This window comes from Ranitomeya variabilis, chromosome 1 (assembly GCF_051348905.1).
Source record: "Ranitomeya variabilis isolate aRanVar5 chromosome 1, aRanVar5.hap1, whole genome shotgun sequence".
In the NCBI taxonomy this organism is placed as follows: domain Eukaryota; kingdom Metazoa; phylum Chordata; class Amphibia; order Anura; family Dendrobatidae; genus Ranitomeya; species Ranitomeya variabilis.
The window spans coordinates 480,440,224-480,446,959 of NC_135232.1; the positions used below are offsets into that span (position 1 = coordinate 480,440,224).

At 39.6% G+C, this 6,736-nt stretch overlaps 1 long non-coding RNA gene across 1 annotated transcript; it reads right to left on the minus strand.

The window, feature by feature from the left end:
- Positions 1-3,475: 3,475 nt before the first annotated feature.
- Positions 3,476-4,891, minus strand: LOC143793039 (uncharacterized). Its single transcript, XR_013220040.1, has 4 exons — positions 4,862-4,891; positions 4,285-4,401; positions 3,648-3,824; positions 3,476-3,548 (listed from the first exon to the last, which is right to left on the minus strand). It is a non-coding gene; the product is annotated as an uncharacterized LOC143793039 (long non-coding RNA).
- Between the last annotated feature and the right edge of the window lie 1,845 nt (positions 4,892-6,736).

Consider the following 6,736-nt stretch of genomic DNA (forward strand, 5'->3'; position numbering starts at 1 on the left):
CTTTGAAAATAAATTCAGCTTTATTATTCCAGTCTGTAACATTTTTATTCTGTAGTAACCTGTTTAGTAAAAACTCAGCATTCTTTTTATATCTTTGGCTTATGTGGCTGACAATTTCAGCGATCTCTTGATATTTATCAGAGTCGGTATTTGACAATTGTTGCTGACCAGGATCAGGAGTGCTAACGAGATTTAAAGCCGTTACTTCTTTTGAGCTGTGCCGCGTATGCACCAAGTATCGTTGTAGCACGGTGCTATACATTTTAATTTTCACATCATCGGGAATGTAACGACGTTGTAAAATGTCGTTAATTTCGCCATCAAGGCGATGAATAACGCTGTCGCGTATGTTAACTGTAGCAGCAGGTCTTAGTTTGTCTAGCTCCTGTTTGGGGACTAGATACATTTTCTCTGTATGCTCCATTATCTTCCTGCGAGTAGACTTGTTATTATAGGGATTGCAAAAGCTAAAAGAGGTCCGATAAACCCGCCGGCCTGCTTTAGTAGCCGCTTCTTTTTCTTTATGGGTTGAGATCTGTCGCTCAGGGTTCTTATAGCTTTACGCCACTTCTTTAATATGCCTTTTTGACGCTCTTTCAGTGGAATCCTGCCTTTTAAGATGTTTAAAGCAATCTCGCCTATGGCTGTAATTAAATCATTGCTCGCATCGCGCAAAATAGACTTTCGGACCGCTGGGGTTGCTTTCACCAGAGTTTTTAAGAGAGCCCAGTTACGCCGGAGTCTCTCAGACATCTTTACATCACAACGCACACAGCGTAGAATGTCTGATACCTGGGTAAAATTCACTTTTTAGAAGCATTTTTCTTTTGAACATAGACAGCAGGCAAAGCTGGTGGAAACAATCCGGTCCTTAAGCAAAGTTCCTCAGGGGTATTAGCTCTCAAATCTACAAGCAAATACCCATAAGGTTCCCGCGTGGCATCCTCAAAAGCTTCTAGGAAAAAACGTGTTTTTCCGGGATACATCTGCCGAGCTAGAGTTAAAATTTGTAATTTATCTCAGGGGTTATTAAAAAGCACCATGTATTTTGTGTTTAAATTTATCGTACGGCTTTTCTTGCCCTGACAAAATATATTTTGTACCAGGTAGAAAATGCTGAGATTTCTGTGGTGCACATACTTGGTAAAGGCTTTTTCTATCTCACAATTTTCACTAGCACTCTCCATGAGATCGTCAACAATAGCCAAATTCACCTTCTCCGGCGGGAATAATTCGTCATCTACGAATGTATTCGGCAGACCCTCCACAAATCTGGCGTGGGGAAAAGAGAGAGAGATTTCATCATATAGTTTCTGCCAACACGAATAAAACCAAACAATATTATCAGGTTTCTGAGAAAAATTAGTTTCAATATTATACAGCAGCTGTTTTACAAAATAGCTCTTTCCAGAATTAGACGGCCCTGCTAGAATGCATGAGAATGGGTGTTGCAGGCGTGTATCCATCACCACAATACTCTGCTAATACCCAAAAGGCAGGGTGGTGAAACCGTCAATTAGTCGTCGCTTTGTATAAACGCACTTTTGTGTTTTGCGTAACGGCCTCGTTTCAATCTCCCAGTACTTTTTATTTCTTACAATGGACGGCTGTTGTACAACAATACGTTTCTGTGTATCTGTGTCAGAATTGCTCGGGTAGTCCAGAACTAGATCTTTTAGACTGTTGAAATTAATAGATTGAGAGTTACCAACATTTAGTGTTATCCCCTTAACTTTTAAGACAGTTTTACCGGTGTTGAGTTTGTACCCGCAAGTTTGGGGCCCGCGGATACAAATTCTGTGATGTGTGTACCATCGGGTATTTCACTGGTCAGCTCCCCCAGGTAATCGCCTAAAGGTGGCTGCCACTCACCATCCCTCTGTACAAAAATAACTGAATCTGTGTCGTGATAAAGGCACCTCTCCTGCAGCGGTCCAGCAGCGAATAGAGCTCTAATCGAGCATACGCGGTTGTAAAACACGCTATAAAAATGTTTGTGTTTTTGTAGTGTTAAAATCATACAGGCACCGGCTCTTTTGTTTAATGAACCGACTGGCCGCTATAGATTTCATGCTCCCTTTTTACACCACCGCTATTTTTAATGATGGTGACGATTAGCTTTAATGAATTGGATGCTAGACATTCAACATTACTTTGAAGTGTGTGGGCAACGGCGTTTAAAAAAGATTCAGAATTAAAATCTTCACGGGTTTGTTTTGTAGCGAAAATAGGGTCTAAAGTATCACCACATTCAAGCCTTAACTGTACAAAGTCGTCAGGTTCAATGTCCCTGATGATTTTATCAAGTAAAGACTGAATGCCATCATGAACGATATTCACGGCCTCTACAAATGATTGTACAAGCTCCAGATTTGCAAATCTAAAATGATAGGTGTGTAAAACTGTAGTTGAATCATGTAATAGCCTCTGGGGATATTGTGTGGTTATAGCGCTGTAAACTGTCTCTCGCCCACTTCTAGCTGCTTGCGGCCTTCTGGATTTTTTCAAATCATGCCCAACCAAGCTTAGTCAGGCGGGTTTAGATTTATTTAGATTCACAGGTGGTGTATGTACACAGGCATGATTTAGATTAAAATCATATAGCTCGGCGATAATGTCAGGTGTTGGACATGCATTTATCAGCCTTTCATACATGTCACAGAAAGATTTTAGTTTGATCTGTGCGAGTTTGGTATGAGTATACTGAGCAGACATGCCAATAAACATTTTGACATGTTCATCATCCCACACAGGGCTCCCTGTGTAAGACAATTGTTCAGCAACTTTCTGTTTTTTACTTACACGACGTCGTGATACTGAACGCTTCTTTAGAGGTAATAAATTGACAAAATCGGTAGAAGATCCTGCATGAACAGTATCTGCAGGTTGTACAGTTTGACACACACATATATTACCACGGTTATTACCCTTCTTAACAGCGACGAGCTGCGTAATTTCTCTGTTTTCAGGAGTAACTTGCGGGCTGCTGAGTATGCTATTGGCTTCCTGAGTTATGAAGGGACTAACGCTCTGCGACGCAGATCTCTCTCTTGAAACATTCTTATATTTTTGATGTGGAATCTTGGGGCTTGGATTCCCGGGGTGTTTGGGTGCCGCGTAGCTTTCCTCTCGATCCACAACACAGATGGGCGAAAGAGGTGGTGTTCTCACAGCCGCATTAGCTCTTTGTGGTTGATTCCGTGCAGATCCGTAATTACGCCGCTGCAGAACTCGTGGTTGAAGATCCGGCGTATCTAAAAGAAAAGATACAAGCATCTGTTACCGGCAAAACCGGTGTAAAATTGGAAAACCTACACGCCGGGTGTTATCCATGACCCTGCGTAATATTTGAAAAGTTAACTGTGACAGTTACCCATGAAATCATTGTAACAATACTTGCATAAAACCGGTAGAGAGCAGACCAGATATACACTTACAAGTATGAACCGGGAATTGCACCTCCGTAGCTCCTGGTTTAATGGGCATCACATTGCTCGAACTCATTGAGACGGGGATATTCTCTTTTTCAAATTGAATTTTTCTGGCAACTAGTTTAGCATATGTGAATAAAATACGGCTATTAGTTAACACAGAATTGATTATCTACACAAAAGTGAGAATCGTATGTATTTCAAGTGAAGCGTTACCTTTCCTATTCTTGAGACACCTGCTTAACGAATTTCCACGTCCTTTAGGAGCATCGGGTAGCGGTGAAATTACAGCGTTCTTGTCATCTATGATCTCGACGTCTGAATCCAGATTTTCACATGCTTCGGGAACACGCCAGTTTTCCGGCATACAGAGCGATGGCTGCGTGTCAGTATCTGTATGAGAAATTGTACATAGCTCGTGTTTACATACAGGGATTAAATCAGCTGATACAGTATAATATAGTTTTACGGCATTACTCTGTTTATGGTGTGTCAGTTTTAATAATAGTATTATATTGATGGATCGCGACATTATTTGTTTTTAATAATTTAAGCATATATTTATTATGACATGATTTGTGTAATACAGTAGTTGATAGCTGTTAATACAGCCTAACTAGCGTATTCAGCGTGTGCTTATTACCTATGTTTTGCAAACCAAACATATTTATGCTGTACTCGCAAATATAGTTGTTGCGGTATATAAAATGTGTTTGTCTGTGATGTGAAATTAACATAGATAATATATATATATATAGGTTTCTTACACGCGATACAGGAATGATAAATATCTTAGTACCGTGTTACATCGACATTTTTCCCTATCTAAATGCAAAAAGGAGAATCTAATCACCTGTGATAAGGTGAAGAGCAGTCTCATTATCTTCTAACGGCTCCTCGGCTAGGTGTTCAAAGGGTTCATAATTCGGCGTGATGAATTTATTGCGATAATCGGGGGACATACACTCCTCTTAAATAAGAAAGAATGCAAGAATATATAATTAATATAAATTACTTATAATATAATGTCTTAATCAGAATGAACCAATACTCTGTACATTATATTCGGTATACCTAGCTGTGTGCTTGTAAGAAATGGGTTGTATTGATCTCGGGGATATTGGAATTCCATCTTAAATAAAAAAAGGGGTAAAGTTTCACCTATATCTATACCGCCGATAAATACAGATTTTAACTATACTGTACACAATGAATTAGCAAAGATTCAGTTTATAACTAGTACAAATATCAAATATATACTATATATGAATTAGAAAGATCCAGTTTTTAACTATCGCAAATATCAAATATATAGTATATATGAATTATAATAAAAAAGATAAATATAACTAACTAGACATTGCAGCGGCAAATATATATGTTACAGACAATGATAATATCAGAGCGCAAATAAATCAGCAAATACTTACATTTAGAATAGGTCAGAGATTAGACTGCGTCTGGCTTCTGCTGGATGAATGTGTGCTGCAGACAGCTGTATTTATCCTGGCTGGCAGGAAGCCAGGCAAGTGTTAACACCCAGAAGCACACTCCAGTTACGAACCGTCACATGCCTTCTGTTAACGCCCAGAGCACACACATGCAAACAATTACTGTCTGTATTAACTCATACATGACGTAGTCGGATCAAAACAAGAGATTTTATACAGCTGAATTTCTGAAATACACAGGCTGGTGTTCATCGAGACACAATCGTTTTATTCAGTCGCTGTGTCTAATTCCTATGAAATATATTATCTAGGCCTGGAATATTTGGTATAAATACAGCGTTTAATATAAAATTTTATACAACTGAATTTCTGAAAGCAGGAGGCTGCTGATTATCGAGACACATTCATTTATTCAATCATGGCGTCTAATACCTGGGATCACATATTAGAAAAACAATATTTTACGGCTAGCGAGTCCGGATCATTCTATGGAATAGACAAATTATTTAGAGTGACGAGAGACCACGGAATAAAGAAATCTGACGTGACTGAGTGGCTGGATAGGCAAGACGCTTATACGTTGCACAAGCCTATTAGAAAACGTTTTTTGACAAATAAAATTTTCGTCTCGCACATTGACGCGCAATGGCAGGTGGATCTCGTAAGTTTAATCGACTATTCAAGGGAAAATGATAATGTCAAATACATCCTGACGGTGATTGATACTCTATCGAGATACGCGTGGTGTGTGGCTTTGTCAAACAAAACGGGCGCTAGCGTTGCTAGATCGTTCGAATTAATATTTCAAAATGATAAGCGCATACCGAAGAAATTGCAGACGGATCGCGGCAAATAATTTATAAATTCGTCAGTCAAGCAACTATGTAATTTACATAATATTCACCACTTTTTTACCAGCAACGCTGTGAAAGCAGCTATGGTAGAGCGCTTTAATCGCACATTAAAAACTCGTATGTGGCGCTATCTCATGAAGCATAATACCTTTAGGTATATTGATATTTTACCGGATTTGGTGCATAGCTACAATCATACTTATCATTCTACCATACGCTGTACTCCCGCTGAAGTGACAGAGAAAAACGCTATGCAAATCTGGCGCAATATTTACAGTTCTACTATTGCTAATAAACCGATTAAACCGACTTTAAAGGTCGGTGATCATGTCAGGATATCGGCCTATAAAGATACATTCTGTAAGGGATATGAGAAAACGTACAGCGAAGAGATTTTTTTAATTACCGGCGTCTCCGATAAATTTCATAAACCTCTTTATAAAATTAGTGATTTAGCCGGGGACCCTGTAGAGGGGTCATTTTATAAGGAAGAGCTGCAAAAAATACCTATGGATGAGAATCGCGTCTACAGAGTAGAAAAGATTTTGAGAAAAAAACGTGTCGGGGGTGTAAGTCACTGCCTCGTCAAATGGCTGGGGTACCCCGAAAAATTCAATAGTTGGATCCCGGCTTCAGAGTTGACAGATATATAACCATGGAAGCGCGCTCCTTTTTCGTCACCCTGCCCAGTAATTCGTCAATTAATATCTACCCCGATAACACCATATCGAATTACAACACCAAGTTGTAACGGAAATACAGTACCCCCATACGTGGAACACGTTTGAGGCTTTTGAAGGGAACTTCTACGCTGCCAAACACGACGAACCGTTAGAACATTATCACGTAAAATCAGGATTTTACTCGAACATTCATAAGCTGGTTACCGCGGTCAATGCCCGAATAGAAGCACTGAATTTATCCGCGCCTGCCTACAGAATACGGTATGATGAGCTACGCCGAGAGGTGATCCTGCCCGACCCGGCCCCTATACAGTTTG